Raw genomic sequence first — 19,313 nt, forward strand, 5'->3', positions numbered from 1 at the left:
AAGGATCGGTGATCGGGGTTTCAGATTCAGAGCAGCTCAATCCCTTAAAAAAGGTATTCTTTGGTCTCCGGATTAAGTAACTGAAAGGTCTCTGGGTTCTTAATTTTTTTTAATTTTTGTTAGATTATATTTATAAACTCATCCCACTGTGCACCATAAACTAGATGAGCATAAAATACAAGCAGTAACAGTCACAACAAACACCACTACAACAGCACCATTAAACAACTATTGTTGCCTGTATTTGAAATGCAACAAATTGTTTGCAATATGTTGCTGTTGCTGCTGTCTACCGCTGTTGCTCTTGCTTCAGGCACTTTTTTTAATGTATGTATATGAAGCGATTTTTTATTTGCCAGAGATGAGTGAGTGAAACCATAAAACTGAGGAGCTGTTACGAAAATAAAATGAAAACAACATCATCATTTTGTTGGTCATAAAAAACAAAATATTACGCATAAAATGCCAACATAAAAAACACACACACACACACTGATTTATTTCGTTTATCAACAACTTAAAGAAGAAAGTTTTTTTTTTCTTTCGTCAAGTTGTTTCTTGACTTGTAGTCATCCGTCGTATGTTGGCAAAAGTGTTGAAAATTATATTGGCAAAGTTGTATGATGAAACTGAAGACACACGTCGCACGCACCGTTATGTGTTTGGTCAAACTGTTGTAAGATAAACATGAAGTGGCAACAATCACAGCCAATAATTTTGTTACGGTTTCATTTTTCGTTTAGAGCTACACTTAAGCAAATTTGAAAGACGAAAGTGAATTTTGTATTTTTTTGTATTAATTATAAAGTTATAGTAAAGTTTTAAAATATACAGCAGTTTTTTAGTAATTGCAATTTAATGCATACTTTAGTGGCTTTAGAAATAACACCCTTCTGCAGCCTACTTTTAGGCTCCAAATATTAAAAATACCAATACTTTTAAAGTACCATTAACACATTTCCTTGAGTGTAAATAAAATGTTCAATATGGCACAGTTTTTCGTTTTCATTTCTTTTATAAATTTTTTTTATTTTACCAGGCGGCTAGCTGAGTGTTTCTTTTTTCTTTTTTTCTTGCGGTGAATGTGATTGAAAGCCACCGATTTCCAAGCATTAACACAATCATTTGCACAACTGCCAGCAACTATGGGAAAATCTGTATAAAATTTTTTTCTTAACGGGCCAATACGAATGCATATACACAACTACAATGATAGAAATGAACATATTAAAAGTTTTCCGTTTTTTTTTTTTTTGCAATTTCCATCACCGTCATTGTTGCAATAATAAAGATGCCCTGTGGACGTTTTAATGCACTGCCGCCACCAAAGCACTTGACATAAAACGTGCATATTAAATTGTCCCAACCATGCAACTAAAAAAAAAATATCAAGACACACGAAACGAAATGAAAAATGGATGTTAAATCATAGAGATTTTTTGTTTGTTTGTTTCAATTTTCTTCATTTAACAATTGACCGTAAATGAAAAATTGTTTTAATCACACAAAACTATTTTAAGTGACTAAGAGTAAAATTTATATTTAGTTTGGAAATCTATTGCCAGTAGAAAATGGAGATATAAGTCGGTGATACATTAATAAAACTTGTAATATTGTGATATGTCTACATCCCTTTGATTGTTTGGTTTCTAGAATTTAAAAGCAGGTATGTTGGATTATCAAACGCTTTACTTTGGCTGTATTTTTAATTTCTCAGTTGAAAGACTTGCTTTCGCATGTTCAAATACCTCCGGTGAAGAGTTCTCTTTACTTCTGGTTAGTCGAAAATTTGAACAGGATTCTAGTGATCTTTTAACATCGAATCATGTCCGTAATTTTTAATTACAAGCTGCTCTTGCATCACACGTGTCGATCAGTGTTTTCGATATAGTCAAGATTTTAATCCGTTCTCTTTTCTTCTGGTTAATCGTAAACTTGAACAGGAATCTCGTGATCTTTGATTTTTCTTTAAAGGTCTCACTTGACCATGAACATCGGTTCATGTCCGTAATTTTTAGTGCAAGCTCCACTAGTGTTTTAGGTATTGTTAAGATTTGAATCCGGTACGTAGGATTATTTAGTCTTGTTAGTCTTTGATTTGCACATCATTCTTGTATTTATTCAAGATCAGTTAATTTCTGCCTAAAGAGGTTCTTATCAGTCTGCTAAAGATTTAAACCTGTAATACCAGAGTGTTGATCGGAGTCAACAATGGAATGCGTACTATCATGTCTAAGCGGAAGAATATTTAACTGCCAACATCGCTATTTTTATAGACTGGTAGTACAAAATCTAGTTAATCCTTTTCATAGTCCCTGTAATCCGACAAACCCTTTTACTCTCGCATTAATTACACAGGCTAAATAATTTACTTCTCTAAAGGATTTAGCCGCTGAATTGGAATAGTCACATCTGGGATTTGAGATATCGTGTCCTGAAGTTTGAAAAAAGACCTTAAAGCTTTTTGGAGACGTTGCCACAGGTCCAAGACAACTTTTTTTTATAAAATGTTTTATGCCATCTGAAAGTCCATTCTGTCAACTTTATATGATATAAGTACTTTTGATATATTTTCTCGAATCCCATATATGAAACTCTGAGGCTAGATCTTTTATATAAGTATACTTTGATCTCTGGGTCAACAGTTTGTCAGCCTGAGTTATCAATTTGCTTGTAGCTTTGGTACTGATGTCAAGTTGCCTCAGTAGCCATTAACTCTCTTTGGCCCTGATACATTCTCAAGGTTCTCCTGGTTGAAAATCTCGATGACTAAACTGTTAATTTCTCCAATTTGGCGATCTTTATTTGTGCTCTGCTAACTAAGTGCGTATAAGAGCCTGAGAGACCTCTTCTTTAGGATTTAAGCACTCTAAAAAGATAATTAAAGGCGAAATACCACGCATCCAACAATCTGACATTGAGAATGATTTTTCTGTTCAACTTTGCCGTTAATTTTTCCCCCTTCATGCTCATGGAACTCCAAAATTTCCCCGCCAATCGTCCATTGCATAAAGGTTGTGTTCTTTGAAATTGAAAAAGTTGGAAATGCAGAAATCTTTCCGATCACCCGAAGAATCGCTAAATACCGGAGTCATTATCTGGTTAATTCGATATATTGCTTGGCAATGTAGTGGGCTAACATTACCACAGTCCTAAATCCAAACTGTGTAGCTGTTCTTAAGACTAAGATCTTAGCTCAGAATATTCAGTTTACGCCTGGAATACAACCGGGCGCATATTACTACAGCCCCAACTAAAACTGATTAGCTGTTCTTAACATTAAGATTGAAATCGTGACGGTTCCTAAACTCTAACTAAAGGGTGATATAAGAAAGCTCAAAACTATTTATCTTTCAAATATACAATTTCCATAAATTTCCTACTGGACTTTCATGCTATGTTTGTTTCCATAATTTGTAGGTATTAAAAAATTGACTTGAAACTCATATACATAAATAAAAAAACAACGAAAGAGAAGTGAAAAAAACATGAAAAACAATTTTAAAATTTATTCCAAGAAAAATTAACTACAAAAAGTCACAATTACGTGCGTTTAATATTTATAAACAAACCAAACCAAACAAAAGAGATAAAAAAAACTTCAACTTAAATGGTTAAAATCATCAACATGTTTATATTTTGTACTTTATGCTTATTTTATAAAGATTTATATGAAAGCAAGTATGTTGCACACAACTCTTGTTGAAAAATCATAAAAACTCACATAAAGTGAAAGTAAATGTTTACAAAAATAACAAACTTATTTATACTCTCATATATATATTACTAAATAAAAAATTAAATTGTTTATATTTTACAACAACAATCAAAAATGGTAGACATGCTGATTTTTATTTTAATTTAAAATTTTTTATGCTAAATTGTGAAATGGCAAATTCATAAAAATGTGTTAAATTGGAAAACTAGAGAAAGGTGGATGGAAATTTATTTTGTTAGAGTAAATAATGGTTCAAAGTTAACAACACTAAAATAATAATTTTGTGTTAAATGTATAACAAACGTTATTAATTTGCTTTAAAAATCATAAATAAGGAAAACAAAAAGTTTGTAAAAATCTTAATTTAATTCCTTTTTGGTATAATGCATGTCACCTCATTTAGTTGAAAAAAAAAAGAAACAACAATGCATAGCATTATGCTATGCTGCTGCCACTCACTTTAATGATGTTGAAATGTTTTGTTTGCCAAACCCGCCACCAACTTCATCATCATCATGAAAATCTTGATTGTTGGCAATGCAATGTTTGCAATCATTTAGACATTGACTTAAATTTCTCCTTATCTGCGTTATTGTATTGTGAAACGCACTTTTAACATTGGTGACCCATATTTGGCTTAAATGCATCCAGCCAAACAAACCCAAAATCCCGTTTGCTTTCCTTGCCATTATTTAGCTTTTTTTTTGTAAATTCGTGTATTGTTCGTTGATGTTTTGGCTTTTCTCCTTTTGTATTTACAGTTGCATGTTTGTTACTTGTATGCAACTTCATAATTTATGGAGGTTTTTCAATGCGTATGATTTTTTTGTGTTAAATGTTGTTTTTTTATAATTAACTTTTGTGTCAAAACGCACGCCCCAAATAAATGATTCTTAATCAAGCTTAAGTTTTTCTGTAAATTTTGTGAAGCTAATATTAGGGTCGTTCACTATATAAACAGTTTAACTCTTTTCTGAATTTACTGCAACTAGACAACATATACAAAAAATTTGATATCAGGTTTCTAACACGGATTTTCATGCAAAAGCTTAAAATATTAAAAGCTTTTTTTGCATTATTTTTAAATTATTAAAATAAACAAAAAGCACTTTTTATGAAAAAGCTTTTAAATGAAAATATTCTTTTGGAATAATAGTTATTTTTAAGCTTTTTTGTTTTTTTTTTTTAATTTGAAATCCGACTTTTTATGGAATTGTATTTAAATATTTTAAGAAAAGCTTATTTTCTAAAAAAAAGCTTTTGTCGTCAACGAAGCATTTTTATAGAAAAAATAAACTCTATTACTGTAAAAAATAAGCCGGTTTTGAAAAAATACGATATATTGACAAAGTAAAGCTTTTTTAATTTTTTGTTGAAAAATATATAACCATCTTATGGAAAATAAAGCTCTTTTCATGAAGTATTTTTCAACAATAAAATGTTTCTCAAAAACTGTGTTTAAAATTATAAAACTCAAACTTTCAAACAGTCAAAAGCTCTTTTATTAAAAAGATTTGTTGGAAAATTTTGCTATTTTTAAGCTTTTTTTGTAATTATTTTTAAATAGTTAAAATAAACAAAAATAATTGAAAAAAGCTTTTAAATGAAAATATGTTTTTGGAAAAGGATTATTTTGAAAAAAAAAATTTTAAATTAAATATATATTTTTGAAATATATTTCAAAAAAGCTCTTTATCTGAAAAAAGCTTTGTTTTATTTTTTTTATTTGAAATCCGTTTTTTATGGAATTGTATTTAAATATTTCAAGAAAAGCTTTTTTCTGAAAAAAGCTTTTGTCGTCAACAAAGCTTTTTTATATAAAAAATTAACTTTATTACTGTAACAAAAACTATTTTTGCTCAAATAAGGCGGTTTTGAAAAAAATATTAAAAAAATAAAGCTTATTTAATTTTTTGTTGAAAAATATACGTTTATCTTATGGAAAATAAAGCTCTTTTCATGAAATATTTTTCAACAATAAAAGTTTTCTCAAAAACTGTGTTTAAAATTATGAATTTAAAACTTTTAAAAGCGCTTTTATTAAAAAAGTTTAAAAAATCTGATGTGGTTATGGTTAAATAAATTATTTTTATTTAAAATTTTTATCATGATCTTTCCATAAAATATCTTTGAAGTTTAACAACTTTCCTAAAATTGCGTTCAAATATTGTTATGTTAGAAACTTTTTCGTCATAACAAAAGCTTTTATGGGAAAGAAAATGGAGTGTCTTGTCAAAAAATATAATTTTATAGTACAACTTTTGGGAAAGATTATTGAAAAAAGCTTTTTGTTTTGGAAATTTATAAGAAAAATAGTTTTTTGTAAGATATTTAAAGTTCTTCTTAACTAGTTCTCAAAAAATTGCTGCTGTAACTAAATCATTTGAATCTGTTAATAATTAGTTCGCAATAAAAAACAACAACTGTCCGCGCAATTAAATTTTAAAAAGATTTCATAAAATGCCTAACTGTTGCATTTATAATAAAAACCTACTTAAGAATATCTACTTCAGTTTTAATGACTTTAATTACACTTGACTTGATTTACCACTTGAAATTTGCAACAAGGAAAACATAAAATTTCTTGCCACCTATCTCTACTCCTTCATTTACTTAACAATCTGTTTTAGTTTTTCTTCAAATTTTCCAACTTATTTTACTAGTTTGTAGGATGACAAGTAATTTGTAAATAAAAATGACTTGTGAGGAGGTTAATATTTTGACACTAAATGCAATAATTCATTCGTTACTTTCTTTCCATTCTTAAAAAAAAAATAGTCAAGTAAATTAAACTCAAGTCAAGTCATTCAAGTCAAGTTACCTGCTGTTGTCACTTTAAGTTAAAAGTATGACTTTTTTTTTGCTCGCTAATTGTAGTTCGTGGGTTACAGTGGATACTCTAGTCCAGAGAAGCTCAATATGGCCGTGTCATAGCACGCGTGATAGGGTAAGAAAATTCTGCTGACGCTAAGTTGATACACATACACTATAGGTTTAATTCTTCTTCTTTTTATAATGAGCAATATCAGTTGGTTTGCTCTCAACTTGAAAAACAAAATCAAATCAGTTGCTGATCAGCACTTGTCAAAGCAAGGTCTGTGCGCGACGTTTTTAAAATACACACAGAAATACAACAACAAAATTTTGAGAAAGCCGAATTAATGTAGGAGAACATGGGAGAACAGTTGATAGTTTTTTATATATAGACGTTGCTATACGCTGGCTGTCAAAATCCATAATAAATATTTGACAGTTAGCATATACTTTATAGTTTGTAGTTATTTTATTAGTATACTTTTATTTTGAATTGAATTCTGTTCTCTGCTGCTTTACCAACACAAATAAAACTATGGTAGTCTATGGTAGTATGTGTTTGAGCACCACTGCTCTAGTCACACTAATTTCTTCACACCATATTGCAGTTTTTCTTTTTCTTCGTTTTGCTTTCATTTGTTAATACTGCCTACAATAATGTAGGTGAACAAGGTATTTAACAGTTTTTTTTTTTAACTTTTTATAACAGTTGTCTTCATTAGATACTCTTAGTGAGTTTATAATGTTGTGGACATAAGTACAACTAACCTACAGTGGAATTCATGTCTTAATTTTCTGGCAATTAACATGTACTTTCAAAAAAAAACTTAATTTGACAAATTGTACAGCTGTTCCAAAGGTATCAAGTGGGTCTTTATTAACACATTTACTTATTGTTTTCATTAAAATGTATAAAAACATACAAAAATGCTATTTAAACGGTTCAACTAAAACAGCTTTCCTTAAGCTGATTAGAAGTGTATGGAAAGGGAGGGAGAAATTTAAAAAAAAAAGTATTAAGTACAAACTTACCGTTGATTTGAAGAATTGAAAATTCTGTAAGTAGAAAAGTAAATAAGATTTAATTAGTTAATGATTGATATAAATTAAAACTATAAATAGGAATTAAAAATTACATTGCAAAGAATTATATTCACCCCTATCGCCAATTGAAATTTCACATGAAATAGGTTCCATATTCCCATTTTTTCTAAATCCCATTAATCTTATGTTTCTAAGTGGGTTTAATATTAAAAAAGTACCAATTAAAAAAACGATAAAGTACCAAAAATTTTACTCTTATAAATTTTTGATTCAGAAAAAGTACCATTTGAATGACGAAAAAGTACGAGAAACTTCCCTTTTACAAATTTCAATTCAATATGCTGCGTGTCCAATTTTGAGTTTTTTAGGTTCTTTGTTATAGTATAAGACTCAAAAAGTACCAGTTGAAGAACAAAATGTACCAAAAATTTACTCTTATAGATTTTTATTCCATCGGGATATATGTCTTTAGGTTCAATATTATTACCAATGAATAAACTAAAAAGTACCAAGAAAGTCCCCTTTAAACAATATTTTTACTTGGGTCTTACTGCGGAAAGATAATTGTGCGAATGATTTCCCCCCGATGGCATGTTACCTTGATAAGCTTCCCTCATCTTGGTGTTAATACAATCCCGGGGAAAAGAGGTATTACCAATGCCTTTGATCAAATTTATCCTCGGTCTTTAAATTAAATTGTTTATATTTTACAACAACAATCAAAAATGGTAGACATGCTGATTTTTATTTTAATTTAAAATTTTTTATGCTAAATTGTGAAATGGCAAATTCATAAAAATGTGTTAAATTGGAAAACTAGAGAAAGGTGGATGGAAATTTATTTTGTTAGAGTAAATAATGGTTCAAAGTTAACAACACTAAAATAATAATTTTGTGTTAAATGTATAACAAACGTTATTAATTTGCTTTAAAAATCATAAATAAGGAAAACAAAAAGTTTGTAAAAATCTTAATTTAATTCCTTTTTGGTATAATGCATGTCACCTCATTTAGTTGAAAAAAAAAAGAAACAACAATGCATAGCATTATGCTATGCTGCTGCCACTCACTTTAATGATGTTGAAATGTTTTGTTTGCCAAACCCGCCACCAACTTCATCATCATCATGAAAATCTTGATTGTTGGCAATGCAATGTTTGCAATCATTTAGACATTGACTTAAATTTCTCCTTATCTGCGTTATTGTATTGTGAAACGCACTTTTAACATTGGTGACCCATATTTGGCTTAAATGCATCCAGCCAAACAAACCCAAAATCCCGTTTGCTTTCCTTGCCATTATTTAGCTTTTTTTTTGTAAATTCGTGTATTGTTCGTTGATGTTTTGGCTTTTCTCCTTTTGTATTTACAGTTGCATGTTTGTTACTTGTATGCAACTTCATAATTTATGGAGGTTTTTCAATGCGTATGATTTTTTTGTGTTAAATGTTGTTTTTTTATAATTAACTTTTGTGTCAAAACGCACGCCCCAAATAAATGATTCTTAATCAAGCTTAAGTTTTTCTGTAAATTTTGTGAAGCTAATATTAGGGTCGTTCACTATATAAACAGTTTAACTCTTTTCTGAATTTACTGCAACTAGACAACATATACAAAAAATTTGATATCAGGTTTCTAACACGGATTTTCATGCAAAAGCTTAAAATATTAAAAGCTTTTTTTGCATTATTTTTAAATTATTAAAATAAACAAAAAGCACTTTTTATGAAAAAGCTTTTAAATGAAAATATTCTTTTGGAATAATAGTTATTTTTAAGCTTTTTTGTTTTTTTTTTTTTAATTTGAAATCCGACTTTTTATGGAATTGTATTTAAATATTTTAAGAAAAGCTTATTTTCTAAAAAAAAGCTTTTGTCGTCAACGAAGCATTTTTATAGAAAAAATAAACTCTATTACTGTAAAAAATAAGCCGGTTTTGAAAAAATACGATATATTGACAAAGTAAAGCTTTTTTAATTTTTTGTTGAAAAATATATAACCATCTTATGGAAAATAAAGCTCTTTTCATGAAGTATTTTTCAACAATAAAATGTTTCTCAAAAACTGTGTTTAAAATTATAAAACTCAAACTTTCAAACAGTCAAAAGCTCTTTTATTAAAAAGATTTGTTGGAAAATTTTGCTATTTTTAAGCTTTTTTTGTAATTATTTTTAAATAGTTAAAATAAACAAAAATAATTGAAAAAAGCTTTTAAATGAAAATATGTTTTTGGAAAAGGATTATTTTGAAAAAAAAAATTTTAAATTAAATATATATTTTTGAAATATATTTCAAAAAAGCTCTTTATCTGAAAAAAGCTTTGTTTTATTTTTTTTATTTGAAATCCGTTTTTTATGGAATTGTATTTAAATATTTCAAGAAAAGCTTTTTTCTGAAAAAAGCTTTTGTCGTCAACAAAGCTTTTTTATATAAAAAATTAACTTTATTACTGTAACAAAAACTATTTTTGCTGAAATAAGGCGGTTTTGAAAAAAATATTAAAAAAATAAAGCTTATTTAATTTTTTGTTGAAAAATATACGTTTATCTTATGGAAAATAAAGCTCTTTTCATGAAATATTTTTCAACAATAAAAGTTTTCTCAAAAACTGTGTTTAAAATTATGAATTTAAAACTTTTAAAAGCGCTTTTATTAAAAAAGTTTAAAAAATCTGATGTGGTTATGGTTAAATAAATTATTTTTATTTAAAATTTTTATCATGATCTTTCCATAAAATATCTTTGAAGTTTAACAACTTTCCTAAAATTGCGTTCAAATATTGTTATGTTAGAAACTTTTTCGTCATAACAAAAGCTTTTATGGGAAAGAAAATGGAGTGTCTTGTCAAAAAATATAATTTTATAGTACAACTTTTGGGAAAGATTATTGAAAAAAGCTTTTTGTTTTGGAAATTTATAAGAAAAATAGTTTTTTGTAAGATATTTAAAGTTCTTCTTAACTAGTTCTCAAAAAATTGCTGCTGTAACTAAATCATTTGAATCTGTTAATAATTAGTTCGCAATAAAAAACAACAACTGTCCGCGCAATTAAATTTTAAAAAGATTTCATAAAATGCCTAACTGTTGCATTTATAATAAAAACCTACTTAAGAATATCTACTTCAGTTTTAATGACTTTAATTACACTTGACTTGATTTACCACTTGAAATTTGCAACAAGGAAAACATAAAATTTCTTGCCACCTATCTCTACTCCTTCATTTACTTAACAATCTGTTTTAGTTTTTCTTCAAATTTTCCAACTTATTTTACTAGTTTGTAGGATGACAAGTAATTTGTAAATAAAAATGACTTGTGAGGAGGTTAATATTTTGACACTAAATGCAATAATTCATTCGTTACTTTCTTTCCATTCTTAAAAAAAAAATAGTCAAGTAAATTAAACTCAAGTCAAGTCATTCAAGTCAAGTTACCTGCTGTTGTCACTTTAAGTTAAAAGTATGACTTTTTTTTTGCTCGCTAATTGTAGTTCGTGGGTTACAGTGGATACTCTAGTCACACTAATTTCTTCACACCATATTGCAGTTTTTCTTTTTCTTCGTTTTGCTTTCATTTGTTAATACTGCCTACAATAATGTAGGTGAACAAGGTATTTAACAGTTTTTTTTTTTAACTTTTTATAACAGTTGTCTTCATTAGATACTCTTAGTGAGTTTATAATGTTGTGGACATAAGTACAACTAACCTACAGTGGAATTCATGTCTTAATTTTCTGGCAATTAACATGTACTTTCAAAAAAAAACTTAATTTGACAAATTGTACAGCTGTTCCAAAGGTATCAAGTGGGTCTTTATTAACACATTTACTTATTGTTTTCATTAAAATGTATAAAAACATACAAAAATGCTATTTAAACGGTTCAACTAAAACAGCTTTCCTTAAGCTGATTAGAAGTGTATGGAAAGGGAGGGAGAAATTTAAAAAAAAAAGTATTAAGTACAAACTTACCGTTGATTTGAAGAATTGAAAATTCTGTAAGTAGAAAAGTAAATAAGATTTAATTAGTTAATGATTGATATAAATTAAAACTATAAATAGGAATTAAAAATTACATTGCAAAGAATTATATTCACCCCTATCGCCAATTGAAATTTCACATGAAATAGGTTCCATATTCCCATTTTTTCTAAATCCCATTAATCTTATGTTTCTAAGTGGGTTTAATATTAAAAAAGTACCAATTAAAAAAACGATAAAGTACCAAAAATTTTACTCTTATAAATTTTTGATTCAGAAAAAGTACCATTTGAATGACGAAAAAGTACGAGAAACTTCCCTTTTACAAATTTCAATTCAATATGCTGCGTGTCCAATTTTGAGTTTTTTAGGTTCTTTGTTATAGTATAAGACTCAAAAAGTACCAGTTGAAGAACAAAATGTACCAAAAATTTACTCTTATAGATTTTTATTCCATCGGGATATATGTCTTTAGGTTCAATATTATTACCAATGAATAAACTAAAAAGTACCAAGAAAGTCCCCTTTAAACAATATTTTTACTTGGGTCTTACTGCGGAAAGATAATTGTGCGAATGATTTCCCCCCGATGGCATGTTACCTTGATAAGCTTCCCTCATCTTGGTGTTAATACAATCCCGGGGAAAAGAGGTATTACCAATGCCTTTGATCAAATTTATCCTCGGTCTTTCCTTGAAATGATTTGAGATGTGATCGAACCAGAGAACCACATAATCTGGCCCACAGGGCAGAGTTTCGGACTTTGTCCTGTCCCGGTTATTGGAGAAGTTCCTTTTGGTGTGACGTGGTGGCAAACTACTGCCAAATTCACGGTAAGAGAATGTTGGTTATAAGACTGTTGCCGAGACAACAGATACCCCACAGAGGAGTGACTGTGGGACTAAGCGTTGGAAATAAGTTGGTGTCAATTGTATATGTTACGGAATGGATGTACGGGTATGCGGGCCTTACCCACCCGTATACCTAGAGTGAGTGTGTCCGATGTTTTTTTAATGATTATGAGAAGTGTTCTGGATTGAATACTGATGGATGTTGTACCGATTGTGTCCGTCTGAACTGTTGCTGAATCATCGATCCATGGTTGTATAAACAGAAGTGATGTTTATGCATCTCGAAAGTTAAGCAACGGGACGGCAATGGTCAGAGATTACATAGCTCGACTCCTTGAACAAAGAACTTGTACATGGACCGGCAGAACCATGGATAAAAATTATCACAGGCATGTAAGATTCACAAAGGGGCGATGGTAAATCGTCTGAAAAGCTCACCCTGTGGTGATTATAAGGCCGTCCAGTCGGGTATTTACGTAAATCTCTTTGACTTCTTGTGCGAAAGATTGCTAATAACTGTTTGAAAAAGAAAGTGGTCCTATTGTTTTCAGCATCTACTATAAAATGACACATCTTATAACGGAATTTCCGTTTTAATGCATTTCAAATTAATGCACTTTAATGACATTAAATATAAAAAGAAATAAATAAAATGTTTATAAAAAAATTATAAATTTTTTCTAAATGTCTTTAAACACATTGTCGTTATCATACAGTAGCAACAGCCGTAGTTTAGTTTCAGTTATTGACCTATTTACCTCATAGTCTACATTACATTGAATTATATACATATTATACATCTACTGATACATTAAAATGTACATACTTACATAAATGTATGAGTAATATGAATGAGTGAGTGTGGTTTTTCTTTGTTATTTTCCTTTTTTTTCTCTGTTAATGTGTGTTAATACATCATTTCATATCATATCATCATTCTGACAAAAAAAAAAAATTAAAAAAAAAAAAAAAAATAGAAACATTTTTCCTACTGCCATGTCCGTTTTCCATCGTCATCTTCTTTATACTCTACATTTTTGTGGCAATGGAATAAAAGTGTAAAGAAAAGAAAACAAATCAACATTAAAGTAAGACAAACATTTTTCCCATTGTCACTTTCAATAAGACAAGGAAGAAGATGTAAACGCAATATATGCAGCAGTTAGTTGCATGCAACATAAACAATAACATCATAGAATAAAAGAAAGCAAAAATATTATCTAAAGAATGTAGCAAACAAAATGAAAATAATAAAAAAAAACTTAGAATGAAATTCCTCTAAGAGTTCTTTCTTTTTTCAGACGTTGCTCTCTAAAGCGGACATAATTCTCGTAGTATTGTTGCAAGTTACAAGTAAGCTTGCTAGTATAAGTGTACGAAAGTATTTAAGTATCTTTACGGATATTAGTAAGTAATATTTTTTTCTTTATTTTTAAACTACATAGTATTGTACAAGTATTTATATATTTATTTTATAATGAATCAAGTTTGCCACTTTAACACGCATGCTGCAAGCTACTACTGCCATATGCTACAACCAATAACTGGCAACAATGCAACGACAACTGAGCAAACGAAAAAAAGAACTTAACAGCGGGTTTTGTTTTAAACATGACTCTGCTAACTCCTCTATCCTACCCACCCCCTCTCTATCTCTCTCTCTCTCTCTCTCTCTCTCTCTCTCTCTTTACAACATTTAGTTGAACATGAAGTGAAAATCTTCTTGTAGTTAAATTCTTAAGAAAAATTGTTTAACAGAAAAGATGTTGGGAAAAAAATGAAAAGTAAAATTCTATTATACTGGTATGACATGAAAAAGATTTATGGGGGACAAAATAAAAAGTGGAAATAAAATTTATTATTTGCAATCAGTTTTCAATTTCATTTACGAAATAATGAAATAATATCAGCTGGTATAAAGTTTATAAATATTTATACTCAAGTTAATAGTTATAGGTGTAAATAAAGGATTCGTTTATGAGAGATGATAATATCGGAATTAATACAAAATTCAAGATACTCAGAACTGGTGAAGGGTATTATAAGTGTGGCCATGTCCGACTATACATAGTTGGGCCAGACAGGTTTATTTCAACCAGCAAGTGCCTCGGCATGTGAAGAACGATTTTGGCTATTCAAGTTTATAGCGCTACTACCAACTACTTTCCTAATCCTATGAATTGTTCTTGAAATCCCCCCATTAAAGATTGTATAGTTACTTCCATTACATTTTTGGACGATATTCTAAGACGATCTAGCCATGTCCGTTCGTCTGTCTGTTGAATGCACGATAGAGTCCGAACGAGAAGAGCTGAGATGCTGAAATTTTGGATAAATATTTTTTATTGATGCAGTTTGTTTGGTATTGAAAATGGGCCATATCGGTCCATGTTTTCGCATAGCCCCCATATAAGTAGGCCCCCCCGAAAAACAGTCTATAAAGTCATAGATGGTTTAAAAACATCAGTATGTCAATGAAATTCCACATAATAAATTGTTATATAAACCAAAATCTCCCTACCAAATTTTATGAGAATCGGTCCATATTTGACCCTACCCCTCTCAGAAGGTCCCTCTCAGAAAACGCCTATAACACTCATAACTTGCTTCAAAATGATAGCAATGCAATGAAATTCGACGTAAACAGGTTTCGGGGAACTAAAATCTCTCTGCCAAATTTTATGGAGATCGGCCCATAATTGCCCCACCCCCCATATAAGGTTCCCCTCAGAAAATTACTTTAAAGTTTATAATTTGCTTTAAAATTCCAGTATATCAACGAAATTGACATAAACATGTTTTATGGAAACTAAAATCTCTCTGCCAAATATTAATAGGATCGGTCCATAATTGATTTTACCCCCTATATACGGTCCCCTTCAAAAAATGGCTTTAAAGCTCATAACTGTAACTTGCTTTAACATTAAAAAAAATAGCAACGAAATTCGACATCAACAACTTCTTCAAAATTATAGTATAGCAATGAAATTCGACATAAACAAGTTTTATAAAAACATAATTCTAACTGTTTTTTCGAGGATCCGTCCATAATTGGCCTTAGCCCCTATAAACGGCCTTTCTCATAGAATGACACTAACGGCCACAACTGGCTTAAAAATACCAGTATAGCGAGTCATGAACTAGTTTTATAGGATCTAAAATCTTTCTGTCAAATAATATGAGCATCGGGTCATATTGGATGAAAGCATTCATATAAGGCTTAGCATGTCGTCGCCAGGGTGTTTAAGTGCTCTATACGCCATTTTGACAATTTTGAGTTAAGGACGCCACTATAGGTTTTCGACCCCAAATTTTTGAAATCTGCAATACCTTTTCGGCTATATCGTCTGGTTGCTGAGATATATCGTGTCTATTTTGCTCTATATCCATCAAAACAGAACTTTTTTGCTAATTTTTCCTATAGTGTTTAATGGTTTTTTGCAAAATTTTTTTTAACTGTAAAAGTTACGTAGCACAGTGTGATGAATCTTTCTAATATTTGAAACTGATTTATTTAACTACAAAATTGCTCCATAAATATTTTCTAAAACTACAGCTATAACTTATAGCTTACAATAAAATGCAATATTAACATTTGAAATAAAATTATAAAAAAAAACTGTAACAATATTATAATAAATATGAATATCTTTTGTACTATAAAAGTTGAATAAACTTTATAATTTTAACATTTTCTCACGTTTTTTTTTTCCAGCCGGTAACTAATTTTTATTATATTTATGTATGTATATAGTTTGTTAAAATAAATTTATTAATATTCAGTTTAGTCATCAGTCAAAAACAAAATAAATAAAATATAAAACAACAAGTGACCAAAGGGAATGAGTGAAATAGTGAGTGAGTTAGTGACCATTATCAAAAATCTTCCTTAGCCCGCCCCTCAAGAAAGTTAACAAAAAGATATAAAATAAAACAACACAAACATTGTTAAAAATTTGTATGCATATATTAATAAATACAAAAAAGGCAAAAATTATTTATTTAAGAATAAAAACGACACACAATACAATAATGTAATAAATTTTTGAAGAAACAACAAAAATTTATTTGACACGCACACTCAAAAGCCTTAATTAACATAATTTTAATCAGACACTTGAGGCATTTTGAAAACTTCAACAAAAACATGAAACTTCTTAGAAATTTTAATTTGAATTTAACACAAAACAAATGAATTCACAACAAGATGTAGTGTAAGAATTAACTAAATATAAAAGAATTAACAAATACCATAAAAAAAACTTTGAAATTGTGAAATTTTGTTATGTTTTTAACCCTTATTTCAAAGTATTTAACATTTAGTATTTAGTCAAAAGTGACCATTAAATACATGAGAATGAATTAATAGTTAGAAATTATATTGCGATAAAATCGTCTAGTCTATAGTCTAGTCTATAGTCTAGTCTATAGTCTAGTCTATAGTCTAGTCTATAGTCTAGTCTATAGTCTAGTCTATAGTCTAGTCTATAGTCTAGTCTATAGTCTAGTCTATAGTCTAGTCTATAGTCTAGTCTATAGTCTAGTCTATAGTCTAGTCTATAGTCTAGTCTATAGTCTAGTCTATAGTCTAGTCTATAGAGTCTATAGTCTAGTCTATAGTCTAGTCTATAGTCTAGTCTATAGTCTAGTCTATAGTCTAGTCTATAGTCTAGTCTATAGTCTAGTCTATAGTCTAGTCTATAGTCTAGTCTATAGTCTAGTCTATAGTCTAGTCTATAGTCTAGTCTATAGTCTAGTCTATAGTCTAGTCTATAGTCTAGTCTATAGTCTAGTCTATAGTCTAGTCTATAGTCTAGTCTATAGTCTAGTCTATAGTCTAGTCTATAGTCTAGTCTATAGTCTAGTCTATAGTCTAGTCTATAGTCTAGTCTATAGTCTAGTCTATAGTCTAGTCTATAGTCTAGTCTATAGTCTAGTCTATAGTCTAGTCTATAGTCTAGTCTATAGTCTAGTCTATAGTCCTAGTCTATAGTCTAGTCTATAGTCTAGTCTATAGTCTAGTCTATAGTCTAGTCTATAGTCTAGTCTATAGTCTAGTCTATAGTCTAGTCTATAGTCTAGTCTATAGTCTAGTCTATAGTCTAGTCTATAGTCTAGTCTATAGTCTAGTCTATAGTCTAGTCTATAGTCTAGTCTATAGTCTAGTCTATAGTCTAGTCTATAGTCTAGTCTATAGTCTAGTCTATAGTCTAGTCTATAGTCTAGTCTATAGTCTAGTCTATAGTCTAGTCTATAGTCTAGTCTATAGTCTAGTCTATAGTCTAGTCTATAGTCTAGTCTATAGTCTAGTCTATAGTCTAGTCTATAGTCTAGTCTATAGTCTAGTCTATAGTCTAGTCTATAGTCTAGTCTATAGTCTAGTCTATAGTCTAGTCTATAGTCTAGTCTATAGTCTAGTCTATAGTCTAGTCTATAGTCTAGTCTATAGTCTAGTCTATAGTCTAGTCTATAGTCTAGTCTATAGTCTAGTCTATAGTCTAGTCTATAGTCTAGTCTATAGTCTAGTCTATAGTCTAGTCTATAGTCTAGTCTATAGTCTAGTCTATAGTCGTCTATAGTCTAGTCTATAGTCTAGTCTATAGTCTAGTCTATAGTCTAGTCTATAGTCTAGTCTATAGTCTAGTCTATAGTCTAGTCTATAGTCTAGTCTATAGTCTAGTCTATAGTCTAGTCTATAGTCTAGTCTATAGTCTAGTCTATAGTCTAGTCTATAGTCTAGTCTATAGTCTAGTCTATAGTCTAGTTTATAGTCACAAGGCACAAGCCAAAATCTAACTAGGGGTTTTTGCAACATGCAACATTTGACGGGAAATGGTGAAACAATTGGCGACACTTTGTGTAACTTTAGCGCTATTCCTGTACCTGGTTATTTCTATCAACATCTAGGGCCTAGTGTATTGATTGGTCCTTTGAGAGTAGGCACCAAGTTCAATATTTTGTTTGTGAACTATAACTGGTCTTTGCTCCCCAAGAACTAGTAATAGTTCTGGTTGTGTAACAGTTCAAGAGATAAGTAATGTAACTGGTTCTTTGGGAGTAAGGATCTGTTTTAGCTGTAACACTTGAAGAGGCTACGACATAAGGGTGTTTCTAAGATAATCTTGTCCAAATCATAAGGAAATCCTAATCGATTGATTTTGGTATAACAATACAGGTCAAATTAATTAGGAATAGAAAGTTGCTTCAGAATTTGTACTAACTTAAATATATAGTGAATTTATCTTTTTTCAAAAGCTTAATAACGTTTAAAATATTCTTAATAAAAGATCAAGCGAATGTATAATAAGTTATTATATAACAGATTAAAATCTACCCCACACTAAGCTACTTATAAGTAATGCAGGTGGTATGAGATGTTTTAAAAAATGTGATATCATCATGAAAAGTAATCAAAGATAAAATAATAGTTTGCTCATCGCTAAAAAAGCTATCAAGTAAATGTAAATTTCATCCCATCATAAATTTTGATTTAATCCATTTACTAAGCATAATTCTTTCAACTAGTGATTATAAAAATTATGATTATTTTTATTTTATTATTCTGACACACTAACCCAAAAAATTAAATAGATTTTTTCCTTAGTTAATTTCATTTTTTTTTTTTTCAAACTAAAATTGTTAGCCCCCAGCAGCAAACTGCTACTTTTAATTAAAACCAACAACATTTTCGCACAATAATGAAAATGAACAACGAATAGAAGAGGATAGAAAAGAAACAAATTAATCAAACTAAAAAGACAAAATTAAAATTAAAGATCAAATTATAAATCCCCCAAAAAATTTAAAAAAAAACTGACCGTGTGAACTTTAAAACGATAAAGAAAAAATGCTAATAAAGATAAACTAAATTAAGATTATTAAATCAACATATTTTTTCTTTCACCTTT

General features: G+C 29.4%; 1 protein-coding gene across 2 annotated transcripts in view; it reads right to left on the reverse strand.

Annotated features, from left to right (window-relative positions):
• Positions 1 to 19,313, reverse strand: part of LOC119605460 (serine-rich adhesin for platelets) — a 188,941-nt gene that overhangs the window by 139,504 nt on the left and 30,124 nt on the right. Inside the window, exon 1 of one of the 2 annotated variants that reach the window (XM_037958590.1) lies at positions 7,565 to 7,600. The exons of the other annotated variant lie outside the window; for it this stretch is intronic. The gene's annotated coding sequence lies outside the window, so the exon portion shown is untranslated. Of the gene's footprint in view, positions 1 to 7,564; positions 7,601 to 19,313 lie in introns of those variants that run through there. 2 annotated transcript variants of the gene reach the window in all.

Source organism: Lucilia sericata, unplaced genomic scaffold (genome assembly GCF_015586225.1).
Source record: "Lucilia sericata isolate MDLA Ls3-8-SP2 unplaced genomic scaffold, ASM1558622v1 Contig000015F_arrow, whole genome shotgun sequence".
Taxonomy (NCBI): Eukaryota; Metazoa; Arthropoda; class Insecta; order Diptera; family Calliphoridae; genus Lucilia; species Lucilia sericata.